This window comes from Euprymna scolopes, chromosome 10 (assembly GCF_053919585.1).
Source record: "Euprymna scolopes isolate OS-2025 chromosome 10, ASM5391958v1, whole genome shotgun sequence".
Lineage (NCBI taxonomy): Eukaryota > Metazoa > Mollusca > Cephalopoda > Sepiida > Sepiolidae > Euprymna > Euprymna scolopes.
Window position 1 is genome coordinate 149,777,937 of NC_136491.1, and position 23,735 is coordinate 149,801,671.

At 40.2% G+C, this 23,735-nt stretch overlaps 1 protein-coding gene and 1 pseudogene across 4 annotated transcripts in view; both read right to left on the reverse strand.

Annotated features, from left to right (window-relative positions):
* The window catches only part of LOC145286311 (growth factor receptor-bound protein 2-like), a 211,507-nt gene that overhangs the window by 39,947 nt on the left and 147,825 nt on the right, over positions 1 to 23,735 (reverse strand). The gene's annotated exons all lie outside the window — the stretch shown is intronic.
* On the reverse strand, positions 10,595 to 10,732 carry LOC145286648 (U2 spliceosomal RNA; annotated as a pseudogene).

Consider the following 23,735-nt stretch of genomic DNA (forward strand, 5'->3'; position numbering starts at 1 on the left):
TGTTAGAACTCTCTTAAAAATTCCTGTGAAATTTGCTAAAATGTTATTTGCTTGATAAACTTATAAAATGAGTTCTGAAAATTGTCAAAACGTTGCTCTTTACAAAGACTAGACTTTATCTTGAATGTATAGCTTTGCAAATTACTTTGGACTTCTACCCAGTCATGGCTGACGGAATGAGAGCATACTACTCTCGTGGATTAAATCAAACTCAAAAAATTAATTTTATAATAAATAGCAATACTACACACTTAGTGTCAGGACGGTTAATTAGAATCAGGAATCGGAAAAATCAAAACTGTTTTGGGTATTGAAATCGGAAAAAGTTAGCCTGTTTTCCAATGGCAAAAATGATTCGTTTAATTATCTTTTTTATTTGATATTGTTTAAAAACAAAATCTTCCACTGCTGGTAGTAATAATAAAAAAAAGTAAATATTGATTCATTTAAACTTCCAGTAAAACAAAAATCCATAAATAACCTCCTCCCACAAGTATGTTTTTACGTTTGAGAAAATATATGCACATTTAAAATGCGTTTTTACAGTAATCAGGACAAAATAACCATTTCATAGTTAAATATTTAGATTTATAAATAATCGGAATCAGAAATTGTACCAGGATTTGCAAAAATATTGGAATCGCCCCATCACTAACAGACAACATTAGGTTTAAAGTTCTTCAAATTCACACTTTAATTGTTCACACCTAGAATGTAGACTAACAATCCGTTTTAAATCTTCTAAAGCATGAAACATGCAACCCGCAGGTCACATGCTTATTTGTGGGTCACACAGACGATTTTAAGCAACTTTTAAAAAGTTGAGGAGATAAAAAAAATATCAAAGTATAAGACGTGTGTGAAAAGTAGTTTTTCTTATCTAATCACGCTTTAGATTCTTAATAATGCAATTTCAAAATCAATCACTTGTCATCTGTGATAAAACTCAGAACTGCACAGAAATTTCAGCTTGACACACCAACGAAAAGGTGTCAAACCTTGAGGCAAAACATAAATATTTGAATGGTTGATAATAAATGTCCATTTTGAACTATTTTTTTTTATTTTTTTTATTACATTTTCACCCCAAACAAGGCAAATTGCCACTTTGGTGAAGGGGGCTACTATCAGGGGCAACAACTAATGGGGTACTATGTAGGGATTTGGGCAGCAAGATGTTGGTTCACGTTACACTTGAACTTCTGCACGTCAGTACTGTTGGGGAAGCAGAGACCTGGAATGGAATTCCAAAGTCTAGCGGTTCTGGGGAAGAAACTACTGGAGTAGAAAGATCTTTTACATCTAGGGATCTCTACAGTGTGGAGGTGGGATTTAGCAGCCTGTCGGGTTTGTCGAGGGTGCTCACGTTGTGGGGGCACAAGTGATTGCAGTTCGTCAGAGCATTCACCACTAAAATACTTGTAGAAAAGGCAGAGGGATGCAACATTTCATCGATGGGACAGAGGCTGAAGCTTAGATGCCAGTTCAGGGCCTATCAGGTTTGCGACTCTCTTTTGAATCTTTTCAAGGAGCGAGAGACTAGTAGCAGATGCACCAGCCCAAATGTGACAGCAATACTCCATACATGGGCGAATGGTGGCCTTATAGAGGTACAGGATGCTTTCGGGTGTTAGTAGTTGTCTAGCACGGTAGAGAGAGCCCACCTTCCTTGCAGTGGCCCTGGCAATGCCTTCAATGTAATTGTTCCAACTCATGTTTCCTGTGGATGTTAGGCCAAGGAGTTTGAAAGATGTACTCTCAGATAAAGAGTCGTTAGCCATTGCTATAGGTGGTAGAGAGGGTTTCTTGTAATTATTGAATGAAACTAGTTTAGTCTTGGCGGCATTGAACGTGACCAACCATTTTTGTCCCCATTCCACTACAGATTGGAGGTCTTCCTCTAGTGTTTCTGCCATTTCTTTAGAAATGTGTTCATTCGTCTTCCTGTCGTGCCTGCCATAGAGTGTAGCGTCATCAGCATATATACCCATCTCAGAGGCAGTTTTGCCAGGGAGGTCATTAATAAATATTAGGAACAATAGAGGTCCAAGGATAGACCACTGAGGCACTCCCGCATTTATATCACACTGTTTAGATGTACGACCGTCGAGGACAACATGGATTTTTCTCTTATCTAAGAAAGATTTAATTATGTTAAGTATTCTACCAGTGATACCGTATGATCTAATTTTCCTGAGGAGACCCTCATGCCATACCCTGTCAAAAGCCTTAGATATATCTAGAGCTACCGCTCTGTCCTCCCCGCTTTGTCCAGTGAATGGTATATACGTTCAGAGATTACAGTTAGGATGTCTGCTGTGGAACGGGCTTGTCTAAATCCATATTGTTAGTCAGTCAGAAGTTTAGCATCTGTAAGGTGATGGACTAGAGCATGGTTAATTAAGGTCTCAAATATTTTGGCAAAAAGTGGGAGGAGGCTAATTGGGCAATAATTTGATGGGTCAGTCCTTTCGCCAGAATTCTTGAATACTGAGGTACAACAGAAGCAGTTTTCCAACAGCCCGGAAAGAAAGCTTCATTAAGGCATTTGTTGTAGAGTTTGGAGAGAACTGGAGCTACTTCGGCTGAGCACTTTTTTAATAGCACAGCTGGGATGAGATCGGGTCCACATGCTTTTGAAGTGTCAAGGTCCTTTACGATGGCATGCACCTGAGCAGGGGTGATTTTCAGATCGTCTAGCGTGGCGTCTGTCCGCATAGGAAAGTCAGGTAGGGGGTGGTTAGAAGGGTCCAGTGTGGAGTTTGAGGCAAACCGACTGGCAAGCATGTTAGCCTTGTCGGTTGCTGAAGAGACAACCTCGTGATTGTTGGTTAGTGGGGGAATTGTTGATTGCCCATTATTTACTACACTGTTCCTAGTTTTTGTGCTTCGATGCGTTTTTTAGTGATTTCCGTAAATTCTTTCTTAGCTGTCGCTATTTCTTTCTTAACGTTATTTCTAGCTTCTATATACTTCAGTCTGTTTGAACTGAACTTATGTCGGTTAAATCTGCGGTATGCATGCTGCCTTTGAGCAATGACAGTTGCGCAAGTCGACGTAAACCATTGGGGAGAGTGGGGCTTACTATAAAATTTCCGCATGGGAACATGCGCTTCGATTGCAGTTTTGAACCAGTCAGTGGTCTTGTTTACACACTGTTCAGCAGGGAGAGAAAAAATATTTCTCCATGGAGCATCTCTGATTAGTTCCCTGATGGCTTCCCAGTCAGCCTTTTTATAATATCTTGTTGTTTTGAGCATTGGCTCTTCAGTTTTGGCTCTAGAGTTTAGGCCGATTTCAACCATTATCACTGCATGATCAGCGTTCCCGAGTGGGCTGTGGGCCTTCGTTATGCAGTCATCGGGAATTGTGATTTATGTGCATCGGATTTGTTGCCATTTCATTCAAATGACTTCACTCGTAGCGACGTTCATCCAGGGTGGGTTTAGCGAGTTCCAATGGTTTTAACAGCATCACATGTCAATGCCGCTCACTCTCGATGATCAGCTGCAGAGTCAGTGGCATGATCTATCCATTCGGGATTCCAGCATCGAACACCAAAAATGCAAGGACCGGATATGAGTTCCATGTTTGCCGTTACTGTTGTGAGCTATGCCTTGAGTTGGCCCCTTAGTCACTTTCTCCGAGTCGTGGATGCATTGGGTGCTATTGGTTTATGAACAAATTCCTCATCTGGCCAGCATAATGCTTGGCCAAACCACCAGAGTCTCCTTTTAAGCAGTTTCTTCCAGACCAGGTATGTTATATTTAGCGCGGATGGTCGAGTTGGGGGTCCGGTCGGAGAAGCGAACATGCATTCAAATGCAAGTGAACCATGTATATTTTAAATTTTCTTTGTATTGAAATAAAGAACATATTTACATCCCATATTTCTTTATATTCTTTTGTTAAACTACATTCATGTTTGCATTTGCTTTTTTAAGAAGACACAACTATTGCAGGTTTTTAAATTAAAAAGAAAAATATTCTGCAATAATTTTTATTAAATGATTTCAATTATAATTGTAGAAGTATGGCCCTTATGACAACACAAACCGACTCCTGTAACCTTCGTGACTGCCTGAACAACAACATTTGGGCGCCATTTTATACAACATTCCAGCTAATATAAAAAAGACTGCTAGGTGAATGGAAAAGATATCTAAAAAAATTGGGGGAAAAAAAATAACTCTGTCGTGTTCAATCAGATATGCTTGATTAATGACTTGCTGCCAAAATATATTTGCTTACTTATTACTGTATATATTATCTATTAGTTATAACAACACTCAAGATGAGAACAGTAGTCCAAAGAATCCAATATGAATAATGAATCCTTATCTCAAAAATTTAGAAACATAATTCAAACTACCGTTCTCATCTTAAGTATTATTTTCACAACATTTTGGCTCATGTACCTTTGACCTTTGACCCAGGTGTATTTTGGTGAACTCAGGAATCTGCACAAAATTTCAAACGGAACCCTTTATTCATGCTCTCATTCCATTAAGCAATTCGTAATTGTATTTTTAGTATTACCCACACTGAGGATTGAAACTTTAACTTCAGTAAAAGTATCACTCTAAGCTAAATTTTACTTATTATGTTATCTGTTATGCCACGGGTTCTTGCAGTATTTGCATTCTTATCATTGAAACTAAATATACTTTCGTGATAATTTTTGGAGTTTTGCAAACTTTTATTCTTTTTTGCGTATGTGATTTTGAATTTTCTAAATAAAGGTCATTAATTTTTTAAATAATTTTTTTCCCCCCAATTTTACCCATTCTTTTCAAAATATATAAAAATATCATTTCAGTAGTTTATTTCGGTATTGTGTTCAAAATTTCAAATTAAAATGAACATTAAAAACAACTTTTTTAATAAATGTAAATGATTTCATTTGGAAGTAAAACTTAACTTAAAAAAACTAATGCCATGAGAAATATAAATGAAACATAATTACAAATAAAACAAATACATTTAGCATTTACTTTTTCCTTCAATTGCACATATATAAAATATATATATATACTAGCAGGGGAGGGGGGCCGGCTTTGCCCAGGTGTAAATATGCTTAAGTATGATATTTTAATTTTCCAGATTTCCTATATATCAATATAGAGTCGTGAGTTAAAAAAAAAATAAAAAAAGTATTATGGTGCCATCAGCTAGAATCGAAACCAAAACTGTAGCATTCAAAGTTAGTGACATTATCACTTTATCAACGTGAACGCATATAAACTGATTAAAAATTAAAAATAAACTAAGATGAATGTATAAAATGTTTAATGATTTTTTCAATTGTGACCCATTTTTGATCCCTTACCCATAAAAAAGAACGGACCGTAAAAAATCCAATCATTTGAGGCCACTAGCGCCGCTCTGTGACTTTTAGTTTCGGAGGAGATAGAGTTTGAAAATATGGAGACAGACAGATTGACCTATAGGCGTTTATATATTAGATTATTTTGTATATTTATATGTAAATCTTTTCAGTATTTACTTTGACAGTGCTCGATATGTAAGTAGAGCTAGGTAGCAAGTTTTGAAAATATATATATGGCAATAATGCTACACAGAATTTTTTGCGGTTCATCCTCGTGAGAATCTATCAGACTATTGAAAAATTCTACATAGCTAATTGCCATATATATTTTCCAAATCTTCATTTCACATTACGAACACAACATATATATTTTTTTTTACATATTGTACTGGTATTTTATTTCTTCAAATCAATCATCCTGAGGAAATCTTGAAATAAAGATGAAACGTTGATGAACATATAATTTCGTTTGTTCTTTTTTCATGTTGGATTATTATTTCCATAATTTTCATTTTTTTTTTTTTGCTTTAATTTTCATTGTTTTTGCTGGGGATGGGGCATTCTACTGGTTACCAGACATTCATCCACTATTTCAGTCACTCCAACCAAGAGAACTTTTTAAGATTCTAACCGTTCCTTTGAATGCAATTGCTTCACTTTTTTTTTCTTCCTTTGAAGATTGTAATGCTGAGTATAGAGCAGCCAAACCAGCTGCCAACATTGCCCTGCTTTTTTATTGAAACCAACCGAGAGGTCTTTTTAGTATCCTCGTTGTTCTCTTAAGTGCAATTGTCTGAACCTCTTTTGCACTTGGTTCACCAGGAATATTAGTTAGGTTCAGGTTCTTCTTCATAAGCCTTGTAGCACCTATAGTAACTGGTATGATTGATATCTCTTTAAGATTCCAGTTTCTTTTCATATCATACATGAGACCTTGATATTTGGTCTGTTTTCTCCCCTTTCACTCTGTTCAGACCTTCATCATTTCTGTGTGCGTGTGTGTAGTCTATCATCAAATATTGTATAGTTAATGTTCAGTATGTGTCTATGTTAAGTGATGACTCATAGAAACATATGCAGCCTCAACACACTCCCCATTCCACCACGGTTTATGCAATTAATAAACTGACCAACAGTTGAAAGAAAAAGAAAGGGTTGGTCCTGCCCACTTCAATGCCATCAATACGAAATGGCAGACAGAAATTAAACATTGTATTAAAAACTAATTATATTTCTCACAACAGCCATTTTGCATGGAGTTCTCACTGATAACAGGCATTAGTTTTTTCTAGAATTTGAGTTGTTATTGTCATCATTACTATTATTGTTATTATTATTATCGTTACTATTATTGTTATTATTATTATCGTCACTATTATTGTTATTATCTATATACTAATACCGTAGTACCTTTAAAGTACGTACGTACGTATGAGGGTCATGGTTTCCATATTATAAATTATTCGATCAGGAGATCCTATTTATTAAAGAGGAGGATAAAAGGTGATAACATACTACGAACATTAAATGAGTATATAGATATGTTAATTTAGTGTTTGTAGTATGTTATCCTCCTTTTTAATAAATAGGATCTCCCGATCACCAAAGAAAGACACAATGTAAAAATATAAAATAAAATTAACAAAAATGGGTTGTGCGTGAAGCTAAAATATACTTTCATGGTCTTCTGGCTAGGATCCAAGAGTAGGATTTGTTCTGTCTAAAGATGGTATAATGATACCGTGGGGTTTCTGTCCATGCCGGCCGTCCATACAATGGAAATATGCCACAGACTTTTAAAAGGATATTGGAGATAAACTAATAACCAAATATATTCTGACAAAATTTTTACAGTTTTAACAAAAGGGCTACAATAATATTGCAGGATCTCCATTCACATTGAACATCCACAGCAATATATTATATATGAAAGATGCTGCTGTGGAATCCCCACAGGTCCCACTAGTTACTGTTATTACTATTATTGTTATTACTATTGTTATTATTGTTATTACTATTGTTGTTATTATTATTACTATTGTTATTATTGTTATTACTATTGTTGTTATTGTTATTACTATTGTTGTTATTACTATTGTTATTATTAGTATTGTTACTACTGTTATTATCGTTATTATTGTTATTATTATTATTAGTATTGTTATTGTTGTTATTACTATTGTTATTACGATTGTTATTACTATTGTTATTATTAGTATTGTTATTATTGTTGTTATTACTATTATTATTGTTCTTGGCCTTTTTGGTCAAGATCAAAGTGTAGTATCTGTTCTTCAGATGCTGCACTTCCATTTCTTGTTCTTTTTCGGTGGAGGAGAAATCCTTCACAACTGAGACAATTTTTATTTTTGTACCTTTTCTCCACGTTAAAAAACGACCCTGGTGTCTAACTCTGTCCCGTGGGGAGGCATAGTAAATAGGTACTATTGTTATTATTGTTGTTATTACTATTATTATTATTATTATTATTATTGTTATTACTATTGTTATTATTGTTATTACTATTGTTATTATTGTTGTTATTAGTATTGTTATTATTGTTGTTATTACTATTGTTATTATTGTTGTTATTACTATTGTTATTATTATTGTTATTACTGTTGTTATTATTATTGTTGTTATTATTGTTATTACTATTGTTATTATTGTTACTATTATTGTTATTATTCACTCACTAAGAGTTATTACACAGGCCATCATCACCAATCGCTCTCTGACAATAACCTGTGACGTTTCCTGGAGTCTGAGTGACAAGTCTCCCCAGATTTCTAGTACTCTCCACCTCACTTGATAACCAGCGTAGATGTCTTCATATTACTGTAGCATTATAATTTTAACACTCACACTCTTATGACAAAACCGATATCTCAAGAACCCTTCATGCCAAATTTGTTGCAATTCTGTCCAATACTTTCTGAGCTAATGGTAAATGGCTGTTGCTTGAATGCAATAGGATTTGCAATAGTTATCAAAAAAAAGCAGATAGTGTTAAAAATCTTAGACTTAAGTTATTGTCAGTTAAACTTTGTTTTTTTTTATGGAAATCACTCCAGACAAGGCATGAAACCACTTAATGTAAGGAGTTAAAAATTTAGAAAAAGAAAATACTGTTTTAAGTATGTTTATTTATTTAATTTTATTTTTTACATGGAGGTCACCACTTATCAAGGCCTGGAAGCCACTTGGGGATAAGGGGTATTGCGAGTACATTAATCAATGGGATAGTATCGTAGTAATCATTAGTATTGGAGATTTGATAGAGTGTCTTACTTAAGGGGGCGATTCATCAGGAATTTGTTTATGTTGGACTTGAAGATATCTAAGTTGTAGTCAGGTGGGAAACAGGCAAATGGAAGAGAGTTCCACAGACGTGCACTTCTAAGAAAGAAGCTTTGTTCATGGAATCTACGTTTTGATTTAGGCACAGATAAAGAGTGGGGAAAATTACTGAGATTATTTGTGGACTGTTATCCTCATCTTGTTGTTTCACCATGTTTCGGCCAACTATTCCTTTATCCTTCTTCAGGAAGTTAATCATGAAGAGATAGGAATGCTGAGTCTCTTAACTGTATCCTTAGTAATTACTGCCTTCCATAGTTGTCGTCTCATCACGTTTTAGGCCAACTAATCCTCTGGCCTGATTTGGGTAGGATTGAAACCACTGTCTTCAGACGATGCTCATCTGGAACAGTAGAGAGTCAACAACCTCTAACTACTGAACCATGGAGCCTGTGACGCAGTAATTAGAGGCATCAAGTGAGAGTTACAAGGTCCATTTTCTACTTTTTTCCCAGTAAGCAATCACAGGTACTAAATACGGCATAATCACATTGACACACCAGTTCCCATCAAATCACCAAGGTTAAGCAACGTTGAGCCTAGTCAGTACTAAAATAAGTTACCATTTGGGAATTCTAGGCGCTCTGCTTATCTCGGTATTGTTTCCAGTCAATCTTGGGCCTCTCCTTACCAATTGACCCAAACAGTGTAGATTCAGGAGTGGTGTAGCTGGGGGATTGCACAACCATTATCTCACAATTACATGCGCAGCTACCCTTACAGAGGGTATCCATTGTCTTTTGAGACTGAACGAAGGTGGCAAATCACAGGTAATAAAAATAATAAGTAGAATAGTATCAAATTTGGCATGAAGTACCCTTGGATTCTCAAGTATATAATGAGAGTGATTCAAAATTATAATATTTCTACTACTACTACTACTACTACTAACTAGCTTAAAAGCCTCCATCAAAAAAGAGTCTCATATTAGCATGTTATGAGATTGGCCAAGTCAAATGGTGAATGGTGACCTGCATCTAGAATGTGACCCAAATATGAAAGGAGGAGGAGAAGTAGGGTGTGGATGGGCAAAGGACTACTCAAAAAGTCAACTAAAGACATGCCAGTACTTCTGTTGATTTTAGAGGAGGTCAGGAGGTGAAAGAGCAGTAACTAAATATAAACATTTGTTTTAGTCCTGTGGAGTAATTTAACCTTTTCCAATTTGTCTGTGCAATTAAAGTGCTTTGTCCTGTTAGATTGAATAAAATATTTGGGATATCTAATCCCATCCTGAATTGTACCCTTTTACTTTTTTTTGAGAGACAATGGGGCGGGAGAGAGGGGAGGAGATGGAGGATTAAGACATTATTTGTTTAAGCTTTGCTTTTTACTCTCCCTGCCCTTAATAGTAGAGAGAATTTTAAGAATGCTAATTATGAGTCATGGAGAAAAAAAAAACAAAAAAAAACATGGAATATTTAAAGGAAATGGGTGTATTTAGATCGAATCAGATTAAAGTTATTATGAATGGATTTATTTTTATATAGACACAAATTTCATAATTTAGTTTTAATCATAGCATTTGATTCTTGTCTAGAATTTTACTTATATTTAAAAAAACAAATATAAAGAAAAATCTGTATGATATACATACCCGTGATGAAATGAAAATATATTTCAACAAGACCGATAGGCAGTAGTCGCGTGCTCTCATGTAATGAATGAATGCGTGAATGTAGGATTGACATGAAATTCTTAAAGATAATCTAAAATGACCGAAAAATGGGCTGAAATGACTTAAATAAATAAAAAGTAAATGACAGAATGACTTTAATGAACTTAAGGATGAATTGAATGACCTTAAGAATGACGTGAATGCTTTAAAAATAACTGGAATCCTTCAAAAACAATTTGAATGATCTGGAGAATGACTCGAATGGCTTTGAGACTTACTGGTTGTAAAGTGGGTGATCATTTTACATTAAATTAATACAGAAAAGTGATCCCCTACTTCATATCACAAAGTTACAAACATAAGTACAGCATGTAGTAAGAACAGATACTACACTTTGATCTTGGCCAAAAGGCCAAGAAAAGGGTATTTATTTGCTCCCCCACCGAGCAAATTAGGCACAAGGCAGATTTTTAATGTGAAGATTCAAGGGGAAATGGGGGCCAACTCCCCGGGGAATAGGGGAGCTGGATAGTGACAATTGGTATGAAGGGTTGTCCCAACATTGACTAATGTCTTATATGTGGGTTAGCCCCCACATATGGTCTTTGCTTGCAGTATCTGCCGGAACAGATACTACACTTTGATCTTGGCCAAAAGGGCAAGAAAAGCTGTATTTATTTGCTCCCCCACCGAGCAAATTAGGTACAAGGCCGATTTTTAATGTGAGGATTGAAGGGGAAATAGGGACCAACTCCCCGGTGAGTAGGGTAGCTGGATAGTGACAATTGGTATGAAGGGCTGCCTCCACACTGACCAAGGTCTTATATGTAGGATTGCTCACACATATGGCCCCCGCTTGCAGCATCCGCCGGAACAGACACTACATCTTGATCTAAGCCAAAAGGCCAAGAAAAGCTTAAAAAGCTAAGAACAGCATCTATTAACAACAGACCTTTGATCTTAACCAAAAAGGCCAAGCACAAAAGTGTTACAGACACACCGACCGACAGACAGACCGACCGACTTATAGAGTTGCTTACACGCGACTAAAAATCATATAAATTTATTAAATAGTTTGATTTTTATAAGAAACTCAAATTTTACAAGTACCAGAAAAATAGCTGCATTGTTTAGCATTTCAAAACAATCTAAGAAAAATAAAGGGAAATAGCTCAATAGTTCAAACTTGCAAGATTTATGTTGTAATGCTTACGAATTACCATTAATCACTTAAAAATGATTTTCTTTATAAAAATGAAACTACTTGAGCAATCTACGTTATTTTTGGAACACAATATTTTCATTTTGTTACAAGTACATACATATTTGGGGTGGCACCCCTACACATTCTGACGATGGACTATTCCTGACGTCACTTCCAGTAACCAGTTTTTGGAGTGTGAGTCCTTGTTTGCTTTCAAGTCTTGAGAACTAGTCATCTTATCTCTGCGTTTTTCATCGAGACATACCCATAAACGCCACCAGAACCAATTAAGATATCACTCAGATGACACCAGAGGAGAACCAATAGAGTCCATTTTCGAGACATTCGATCGACCTTCCCCAGTCAACATCAGAACCGCAACGGTTGGTTTGGCAAAGGAAAGTCACTGATCCACTAATGATCGATCCTAAATGTAAGAGATATTAACAGCTTTTACAAAAAAAAAAAAAATTGGGAAGGGGAGGGTGTTGGGATTGCACCTTTACAGATTCTGACGATGGACTGACTATTCCTGATATCAATTCCGGTAACCAGTTTCTGCTATGAAGCAGTCTGAACCCGAGACAGTGGGCCATAACACCACCACCAAGAGAGTAGGCCGGTGAACATGATCATTTCCTGATCAACTTGTAAGTATAGAAAGTTTCCAGTATCCAACCACATGGTCACGTTAACAGACATAAAAAATATGGCTAGCGATTGTGTTAATGAGTGTCCATGGCTACCAATGTGTTACCGATTATCCATGTATGTCCTAAAGAGAAAGAACAATTTTCCATTTGGATAATAATTATTATAATTGCACATTTGGATAATTTTAATCTTATAAAATATAGTAAGTGAACTCGTTTTTGAACTTTTATTTCTATCGGAGAAAATCGAATAGTTCATTTTATTTATTTTTTTTTTACTGCAAAACAAATAATTTTTATATAATATTTTTCAGTCCGTTCTTTTAATAATATATAGAACTTTTCACTGAGTATTTCCAAATATTTTAAAGTTAGCATTTTTCATGGCAGTTTTTTTTTTTTTTTAAACGATCGGTGAATTTTCAATATTTTAGCACCGAGCGTAATTTATTTCTTTGAAATATATTTAAAGCTTCAAGTTTTTGCTTTTTATAACATTTTAACTGTAAATAATATAAGGGGCACTCTGGATAGGAACAAAAATAATCTCAATCATGAAAGATTTCTCCTCCACCGACCGAGGACTGAAAATGTAAAGTGTAGCATCAAACCAGATACTCCACTGTGATCTTGTTCCAAAGGAAAAAAAAATATTTGTGCTTAATGTTTTTTTAATTGTTTGTTCCCTAAATTCAGAATTCAGTTTTATCAGTATTAAATGTATATTACTTTAAAATTACTTAATTTTACATAGATAATATTTATATTTTATATTGAATAAAGTTCAGTTTAAGTATTAATCGAACTGTGTTCCTTTTTCTTTTTAAAAATGTTTTATTGCTCTTTTTCAAATTGGCCCTCATATAGTACTGACAGTCTGACAAATCTTACCTACATTCGCTGCAGACATTTTTCAGTTAACAGGCCTTCTTACTCTCGGTGGTCATGGTCATAACCATACTTTGTCCTTCCAGTTGAGCGGAGTCCGACTCAACCAATATATGTTTCTGTATTTTCTGTTAATATATATTTCATTTTACTGGTTTAAGGCCTTTTTGGTCTCCTTTCAACATTTAAACCAAAAGAGTACATCATACAGATTTTTCTTTATTTTGGATTTTTAATGTACGAGGAATTTGAGACAAGAACTGCCAATTTGAAAAAAATAAGAGCATGTATTCATCAGATATGTGCATTCAACATGTGTATTTAGTGATGTAAATACTATTTAAAATTGGTGACAGATCAACCGATGGATCAAATAAAACTTCTTATAGAGATGCAGGGGCACATTGAAAAATATTATTTGGAAATGTGACAGACCATAGTATTAATGCTATTTCAATCTTAAACATGACAGACTGATCACGGAATGGATACAAATATATCAAATAAAATGCATCCATCAATCTGTGTTTTTAGTGATGGAAATCTGATCACAAAGTCAAGTGTTTATTTGTCACCTCAAACAAGGCATATTGAATCAATCATTTTTGTTTTGATTTTTTTTAAGGGGGGTGGTGCTCCAGAAAAAGCATGAAGCCACTTGATGTAAGGAGCTAAAAAATACTTCAAGGTTAAAAATCAACTAATGAGAAGTGTTAGACGGGTAGATTCCGACCCAGAAAACAGCACTTTTTCTTCCGTTGTCAGAAACATCGCTCATGAAATCCTTTCTACTCTCCTAGATTATTATTATAGATTCTGATTCTAATTTATATTAAAAAAAAAAAAAAAAAAATCACGAGACAACTTGCCAAGCGTGTTTTGTTCACATTTACACATTGAATTGTTTTATGACAATTAATCAAACATTTATTGAAATCAATTTCTGAATTTTTTGTATTGTATTGATCGGACTATTATTCTCATCTTGAGTTTTATTTGTGCAACGTTTCAGTCGGATTGTCCTTCGACCTTCATCAGGCATGTCGGTTGTTGAGAAAAAGAAAAATTACTAAGCAGACCAAGCCTGGAATTTAGTAACATTGGGGAGCCTCTAATTATAGAAAAAAAACATATTTTACACCCTTAAAACTTCAGCGATGAAAGGAGATAATCCATGTGTCGATCTTTATCAGAGTTGCCTCTCCATTGTCAACCAATTTTGTTTTTCTCACAGAAATGAAACAATGACCAAAAAGTGGAGACTGATTTACAGAAATACAAAAATATCTACGAAGCCAGTAATTTTTTCTCCAGCTTTCTATTCCAAACAACCAACATGCTTGATGAAGGACGAAGGCGAATCCAACCGAAACGTTGCAGAAATAAAACTTAAGACGAGAACAATAGCCCAATCAATATAATATAAATTTATTGAAATAATTTTGTTGTAATTTATAGTATTGTCATTTGGAAAATGCATAAATTAAAATGATTATTTTTAATTCAATTTCAAGACTCAATAATATTCACTCTCTCCTCTTCGCTTGCATAATCTTAGATATTGGCTGAGCAATGCCGAAAGGTATGCTAATTGATTATTATGATAGTTATTAAATTCATAAAAAATTATTATGATAGTAATTAAATTCATAAAAATTATTATTATTATGATAGTTATTAAATTCATAAAAAATTATTATGATAGTAAAATTCATAAAAATTATTATTATTATGATAGTTATTAAATTCATAAAAATGATTATTATGATAGTAATTAAATTCATAAAAATTATTATTATTATGATAGTTATTAAATTCATAAAAATGATTATTATGATAGTAATTAAATTCATAAAAATTATTATTATGATAGTTATTGAATTCATAAAAAATTATTATGATAGTACCTATTTACTATGCCTCCCCACGGGACAGAGTTAGACACCAGGGTCGTTTTTTAACGTGGAGAAAAGGTACAAAAATAAAAATTGTCTCAGTCGTGAAGGATTTCTCCTCCACCGAAAGAGAACAAGAAATAGAAGTGCAGCATCTGAAGAACAGATACTACACTTTGATGGTATTTATTTGCTCCCCCACCGAGCAAATTAGGCACAAGGCCAATTTTTAATGTGAGGAGTGAAGGGAGGGGGAAGGGAAAAAGGGGACCAGCTCCCGAGAGGTGGGAAATGGGAGCTGGTTAAAGGTCAGGCATGTGGGGCTGCCCCCACATCTGGTCTTTGCTAGTCATAGCTAGTCATAGCTTGCAGTATCTGCCGGAACAGATGGTATTTATTTGCTCCCCCACTGAGCAAATTAGGCACAAGGCCGTTTTTAATGTGAGGTAAAAACCAGCTCCCCTTAAAGTAGGCAAAAAGGGGGCACTCTGGTTACCAAAAATAATAATTGTCCCAGTATAGAGAGTTTCCCCTCCATTGACTGGTACAAATTATCTTAAGTGCAGCATCTGCCGGAACAGATACTACACTTTGAGATATTAAATCTTTTATTCATGTTAAAAAAAATACAGAAAAAAAAATCAACGATGAACAAAAAACTTAGGCACATGGCCAACTCAAAAGGGGGGATTTTGGGGGTCGTTGGTCATCCTTGTCACTCCAGAACTAAACAAAGTCAAAAGTTTCTCCCAGCTAGTATCTTCTTTCACCATAATACCGCATTCACCCTTTCATATTGGGGGACGTCCTAGTAACTCCCAATTTTTAAAACATTTTTTATTGACGTGTAAAAACAAAAAAGATAACAATAAAATGGTAACAATAATTCATTTGTGTCGAGGGAGGGGGAAGAAAAAAAAACAAAAGGTGATTAGTAGGACCCTCCCAACCCCGTCTAGTTGATAGACTGCCCGTTCCACTAGGTTTGTAAAAGGAACCTCGCTTCTGCGGGTCAGTCTCTAGGTGGGGATGCCCTCTAGATGGGGGTGAATGGAGAAAAGAAAATTTTGTGGGTAAGGGATGGAGGTTAGTTTGTATTTCTTTTTCTCCAAGATGGGTAAAATTTAGAAGAAGGGGTGAAAACAAAAATTGCAGGTAAGAGGGGATGGGGATCTTGGAGGCTTCCTAATCGGGGAGGGATGGAACACACACTCAGCTAGCTGAGAGACTACTTGTTTAATTTAACTTTACAGAACTGCGCGTTCCACACCTAGGCGGGGAACACGTATTCAAATTTGGCTCCTCTTCGTACACACAGACTTGCCACATGTATCCATCTTCTGTCAAATGCCGCGCGATGCAGCCTTCTTCTATCACATCTGATCTTCACCCGTAGTTGGTGTTTAAAGAACGCGATCAGATCTTGATCAGAAAAAGACAACACCCCCCGGCAACCTTGCAGACGCGACGTCCAAATCACCATTCTCGCCACGGCCAGAATCGTAACGTAGACCATTTGTCTTTCCCGGTCCCACGGCGGCCTCACGTTGTCCACAACATTGGATACAGTAATTGGGCGAGGATGCTCAGGATCGATGCGAGCCGTCACCCCACTGACATACGACCAGTACTGGCGGAGTTCGCGGCAATCGAAGAAAGCGTGATCCGTAGTTTCCACAGCCGTTGTCCCACAACGGGGACAATCAGGCGACTCCAGAAACCCAGAACTGCATTGTATGTTGTTGAGTGGAAGTGCATTTCGGGCCAATCGCCAGGTTAGAGAGAACTCCGAATTGTTCAGATGACTCGAACCTGGCGCCCAGCTCCACGTGGAGCGGATCTCACTCTGCTGCCACCCCAAACGCGCGCATAGCGGGTCGTCAGCGGCCTCCTTCACTAGATCCCTGTGGAGTTCCCTACGGGTAGCAGTCACAAGGTCACTGGACCTTGGTAGTCGTTTTAGCGCGGCTCGGCACTCTTTCATGTAGGCAGATTCTCCCCGCGGCCTGCGACGGCTCTCGATGGAAGGGTCGAGAACGAGGTCGGGGAAGGCGGCAGTAACCACGGGGTGCCACGGTTGGTCCTCCTGCATATAGTGGCTCAGGAAGGCCAGCCTCTCAGCATCTCGATGACACTTCAAGTCCGGCATTCCCAAGCCTCCCTCACACGGACGTTGAATACAGACCTGTCTGCTCACCCAGTGTCTTCCTCTGTCCCAAAGGAGCGAGGACAAGAGTTCGACAAGAGCTTTTAGGTGTTGTGCAGGCAGGGGAAGTACGGCCAGTCGGTAAAGGATGAGAGGAAAGACGTAAGTGGCGCACGCCTCAGCTCTACCCTTTAAGGAAAGTTTCCTAGGAAGCCACGAATTGACTGCAGCCTCCACCTTTGACCGTACCTCCAACCAATTCTTGTCAAGCTGGAGACCCGGTCCGAACCACACGCCGAGGATCCGGACCGGGCCATCTGTCCAGCTGAAGGGCGCAGGGAGGTTTGCGTTGCCACTCCATGCGCCCAACCGCAGTCCTACCGACTTGTTGCGGTTTATCTTGGCCCCTGTAATTCTTTCGTACTGTGTGAGTGCCTCCGACACGACCTCAATGTCTCTGAAGCCCGACACGAAGATCGTGACATCATCGGCGAACGCGGATACCTTAGCAGCTGAGCCGCCAGGCAGAGCCATTCCGCGCAGGGCCGAATTTGCCTCCCCATGTCTCAGCTTGCGGAGAAGAGGCTCCAAAGCCAGGACATAAAGCAGGGGCGACAGCGGACAACCCTGACGAACCGACCGAGAGATAACAAAGGGTTTCGAGCGCTTTCCGTTCACTTGCACGACAGCCATGGGCTGTCGATACATTATGGAGATCCACTTGCAAAAGTCCGGTTTAAAACCGGCGGCCTCTAAGACAGATGCCAGGAAACGATGGTCGACCCTATCGAAAGCTTTGGACTGATCTAAGTTTATCAGCGCGGCTTCCGTGTCGTCATCTATTCCCCCCTCTAGGATCATGCGGATCAGGTGCAAGTTGTTCTGAATCGATCTCCCCTTCACAGCGTAGTTCTGTTCCGGTTCAACCAACTCGTCGATAACAACCTGCAGCCGATTCGACAGGACCTTGGCCAAAATCTTCAACTCTGTGTTTAGCAGAGTTATGGGCCTGTAGTCGTCTAACTCTTCCCCTCCATGCCCGTCACCTTTCTTCAGCAATGTGATCACTCCCTTGGTCACCTGCCCTGGGATGGATCCCTGAGCAAACCAGTGGTTGAACATATCCGTCAGAAGAGGCAGAAACATGGGCGACAGCCTCAAGTACAGTTCGTATGGCAGACCATCAAGTCCTGGCGATCTGTCACAGCTGACCTGCTTCAGCGCAGTAAAGACCTCCCGCTCCGTCACCCGGCCCTCGCAACTAGCCGCTCTAGCCGCCTCGAGGCGGGGAGAGTCGGCCAAATAGTCGCTAAACTCAAGGACCGGAAGATCGGGCTGCTGCGTAAAACGCTCCTCGAAATGTTCTCGAAACCCCTCGCAGATCTCCCGAGTCGATTCCAGGGTGCGTCCATTCGGATGTTTGATTTTTGCAATGTATTTGTCCGAGCCACGCCTAGAAACCTCACGGCGCACGTCTGCATCAGAATTGACTGCTTCGTTGCCTATCTTTCTAAGCCTAGCTCTAACTACTTGGCCTTCGTAACGCTTGCTAGTCTCGCGTAGAAGGTCCTGCTTAGCTAGTTCCTGACTAACCCTATCACCCTCCCCTGTAGCCTGGGCTAGTTTCTGCTCTAGCTTCTTCTTCGTCTTGGCCTTATCTAGTGCGAGGCGCTGGGCATACTTGACGGAGAAGCTTCTGATCTTGGCTTTGAGACCTAACCACCACTTACTCCCGGTAACCGCCCCCACTAGTGCCTTTTTAATCAATTCTCTTAACTGATCTTGGAAGTCTTGTATCTCCAGAAGGGAGGTGTTTAACTTCCAGTACCCCGCTAACTTAGGCCTATTTCCTAGCTTCAGCCGGGCCATAACTAATTTATGGTCCGTCTGGCCTAGCCAAGTGAACGTGGGACAAGATAAGAAGTCTACTTCGCCTCTCCTAACTAACATCCTGTCCAAATAAGTATTTGGATAGGAGGAAACACTATTGGTCCACGTCCACATCTCCCGCCCTGGATGCTCGACCCGAAACCTGTCGACCAGACCGCATCTAGCCATCAGATCAGCCAGGCTGGACTCGCACCTCTCCGATCCTCTAGCTCCGCCTCCTACCTTATCTATGTCGGGGTCTAAGATGGAATTCCAATCCCCCATTAGCACTACCCGCTTCCGACAATCTACAAACGCGTCAAGCTGACTGAAGAATGAGACCCTCTCACGAGCGGTGCTGGGCGCATGAACCGCAATCACCCGAAACACAGAATCTTTTACGGCAACATCGGCCACAACCAGCCTACCCACTGCATCTCTATGGACAACGTCGACCGTCGCCGACAGGGTACGTTTAACCAGCACGGAAACTCCCTTCCCCCGCGGGCTGCCATATGCTGAGAAAACCTCAAAGTCTCGGGCCAGCACCTGACAGTCCACAGAGGAAACGAAATGCGTCTCCTGAATCGCAGCGACATCCACTCCCAGGGACAAGAGGTCGTGCCGGAGGCGAGCCGCCCGGCCCGATGATCTCAAGCCCCTCGCATTCAGACTAGCCAAATTCAAAGCCATGGTACCTACCTTAAGGTGTGTTACACTCAGCTCCGAAGTCAGCCGGGGAAAGGACACCGACGTTGTGTGCAATGCTCAGGGTGGTCAGGTTTTTCATGTCCTGACCTTCTCTCACAATGCCGCCGACATCCAAAGGGTAAGTCAATTTAAGGGCCCTATAGAGTGACGGATGGACCAACACTGGGACCCTTCCCTTGCATTGTTTTGCGAGTTCCTCAAGGGAAGGGTCATTTTTCCTAATCAGTTCAATTCCCGGACCAGCCCCTTCAGCGGCTTCCAGCATTGTCCACACGTTGGTTTTGCAGGCCTCAGGAAGCCTGACGAAAGTTGTTAGCCGTGGGGCGTCCGGGAAATTAGAGGGGACATTAACGTCTTTTCCCCCTATCTGTTGGCAGTCCAGCAGAGGTTTTAAATTTTTTCTCTGCCGGTGTGGTACGCCCATTGCCACAGACAGGGGGTCTACAGAACAAAGTTCCTCTCTCGTTTCGAGGGCGAGAGTCCCTGTTGGAGTGAGTCCGTAAGTGGGAGAATCTGAAGGGTCTCTCCCCCTCCCGGGTTCATTCTTTTCTTTCTGGGATGGCGGCTCAATTTGCATTGGTGTGGGGACGAGTGTCTGTGTGGTGTCTGGGGTTGGTGTTGGTGCGGTGTCTGGTGTTGGTGTGATGTCTGGTGTTGGTGTTGGTGCGGTGTCTGGTGTTTGTGTTGGTGCAGTGTCTGGTGTTGGTGCAGTGTCTGGTGTTGGTGCAGTGTCTGGTGTTGGTGCGGTGTCTGATGTTGGTGTTGGTGTTGGTGCGGTGTCTGATGTTGGTGTTGGTGTTAGTGCGGTGTCTAGTGTTGGTGCAGTATGTGGTATGGGGGTGGAAGTGGGTTGTGTTGTTGTTAGAGGTGGTGTATGCTCACAGGGAGTGGGGGCTGCCTTTTCTTCCCCTTTCCTTTTCTTTTTTATTCTTTTGAATGAACCGGGGAGTGGTGAGGTTGAGTTCCTCTCCCTCTCACTAGCAGATTCATCCTCAGAGGAGCAGTGTTTTCTTCGCTTGATCCCCGTCTCAATTGGTGTGGGGACCGTTGGTTGTTGCTGCTCCTCTAATTGTTGTTTCTCCGGTTGATGCTGTTGCTTTTCTGGTTGCTGCAGCCGTTTTTGTTGCTGCTGTTCTGGCTGTTGCTGCTGCTGCTGTTTTTGTTGTTGCTGCTGTTTTCGTGGCATTGGTTGTGGAATTGGCCGCGGCAGCTGATGTTGTTGCTGCGGCTGGTTCAACGGCTGGTTTGGCTGCTGCTGCTGTGTCTGCTGCCATGGCTGTTGCTGCGGCTGTTGTGGAGGCTGCTGTTGTTGTTGCTGCCTCGGTTGTTGGGTTGGTTGTGGGACGGTGGCAGATGGGATTGTGGGCTTCCGTTTCCGCCTCATTACCGTGATCCATTCCTCCCCTTTGGGCTCCTGCACAGTTTTGGGTTTCCTCGGTGCTGGGGTTGGTGCTCTGGTTGCAGGAGTTGTGACAGCCTGTTTGGACACTGGTGCTGTCTCAGAGGTTGGGACCGCCTTTAGTGTCACTTGAGTAGGATTTGACCTTTGAGGGCAGCTCTTGGCCATGTGACCCTGTTTTTGGCAAAACCAGCAGTGCGGACGACGCCCCTCCACTACTACTGTCATAGTTGCCTCCTTAAATGTCAGCTGTGCTGGTATCGCCTGGAAGCCTTCTTTCTTTAGCCTCATGGCCACAGTGTAGCTGCCCAAGTGCATGCCGGTTTTCGACCGCACTGGGGTTATTTTTTCCACCTCGCCGAACTGTGTGAAGAAGGATCCCAGGATTTCTGCTGATATTTGCATAGGTACATTGAATACCTGCACCCGGGTCCTTGTCCTGCCCTGGTATTCGGGCTTTAGTTTTGTTCTCCCATACTTAATTTCCTGTAGGGAGAGTCTCTCCGCATCTTCCTTGGTGGGTAGGAGGATGTCCCACATGGCGTAGCTCCTCTGGTACAGGTATAATACCGGGATGTTTAGCTTGTGTAGGAGCCCTGCCATGTCTTCCTTTTTCATCCCTAGGAGGCGGTTTTCCGGCATATCCGAGATGATGAGGGAGAGCACTCTGTCTTCGATTGCCTCCCAAGCGCCTGGCACTGGTTTAATTTCTGCCCCCTCTATGTATTGTCTGTACTTGGTCAAGTACAAGTCTCTATACTCTTGAGGGGACAGTTGCTTCTCTACAGTCTTCCCCCACGCCGACCCTCTTGTTGGTGTTGGATCTTTGGTGAGGTTGGACTGTTTTTGCTGTTCCTTGGCGGAAGGGTTGCTATTTTGAGGGGCATTTTCCTTTCCGCTTTCCTTTGGGACCGACTCTCCCTGCTCTATACTTCTTCCAGGAAATACTTCCCTTTTTGGGGAGTCGGCCTCCTGGGGAGCATTGTCCTCTTTATTGTCTTTGGGAGCTTTTGCCCCTTTTGTTTTGGGGAGGTTTAGGCTGTATGCCCCCTCGTTTTCTTGATTTGCTCCCCTTTTGGGGCAGTAGCCCTCCTGGGGAGCACTGTCTCTCTTATCGTTCTTTGGGGCTACTGCCTCTTGATTTTTGTTGTCAGAGCGGGATGCCCTGTCCAACATTGTTTTTTCTCCCCTTTGTGGGGAGTCGCCCTCTTGGGGAGCACTGTCTCCCTTATCGTCCTTTGGGGCTACTGCCTCTTGATTTTTGTTGTCGGAACGGGATGCCCCGTCCAACATTGTTTTTCCTCCCCTTTGTGGGGAGTCGCCCTCTTGGGGAGCTGCTGGTGAGTTTTCTCCTTTCTGAGGGGCGTCCTTTGGTTTAGTGTCCGGGCGGTATGCCCCGTTGCTTTTTGCTTCCCCTGTTGGGGAGTCGTCCTCTTGGGGAGCAGTTTTTCTTGTGGTAGCCCCCTGGCTGGGGGTATCGGTATTGGTGGTCCCCGGGCTGGGGGTGTCCATTTTTGAAAGAAGCTCTCTCTTCCCTGTATAATTCACCAAAATGAGTGACGTGGAGTCGACGTCCAAATTGGGAGCCGACTTTGGCGCCAAAAAGAAGTGGCGCCAAAGGCGACAAGAGGGGAGATAGAACTGAGAGAGGGAGTGGGAAGTTAGTGGAGGGAAGAGAGAAAGTGTTTCCGACCCTCCCTCGCGGGAAGGTCGTAAATTATCAGCTCGGATCCCCCCCCGTGGGGGAGGGGAGAGAGCAGAGAAAGACAGACAAAGTGGGGGTGCGGACAGAACGCTACCCAACAAGCTCGCCGGCCACGAGAATGTGTCGCCAGAACAACACTGCCTATCGCTGTGTATGTATCAGAGAACAGATACTACACTTTGATCAAGGCCAAGAAATTATTATGATAGTAATTAATTCATAAAAAAGAATTTAACAATGTATGTTACCATAGCAAAATAAATATTTACAGATGAAATTATTCATGTTAAGATGTTTCAATTTAAAAATATCTTGACCTCTAGAATCTGATATAGCATTACATATAGGTCACTTAAAGTGATGTGAACTTTATAGGCAGAGCTTGAAAGAGACTATCATTTTTAGTCAAGAGTCGAGAGTGAGAGCGGTGGGCGTAATTGACATCGTGACACCTCTCCATTGTCAAGCCACACACCAACACTAAACGTCTCCTCCCTTTGTCAATGAACAAGAAGTTTAATTGTAAATAAAACTTATATGCTGATAAATTTGTCTGTGCTGATTTTGAGACTAATGACAATAGAATTGTCAGGTGTATATATTATATAAATTATATATACATTCAACAATGCAACAATACAAACCTGAGATTACATAGCCAGTTTCCCTCCCTCCTTCCCTGCCTGCATCAGTCATGTAATCATCAGATTTGGCATCTTTGATCATTAAGAAAAAAAAAAAATTTTACCTTTAGCATTTTATTCTTTTTCAAATATATGATACTCATATTGGAATCACTATTTTTTCTTACTCTTGTTTATCCCAAACAGGGAATATTACCACTTGGACGTAAGGAGCTACTATGTCTACTGGGGACTTTGTGAGAAGATGAGCGAAATGTGTGTTCACATTATATTTAAATTTCTGCATGTTGGTACAGTGGTGGAAGCAGGAAACA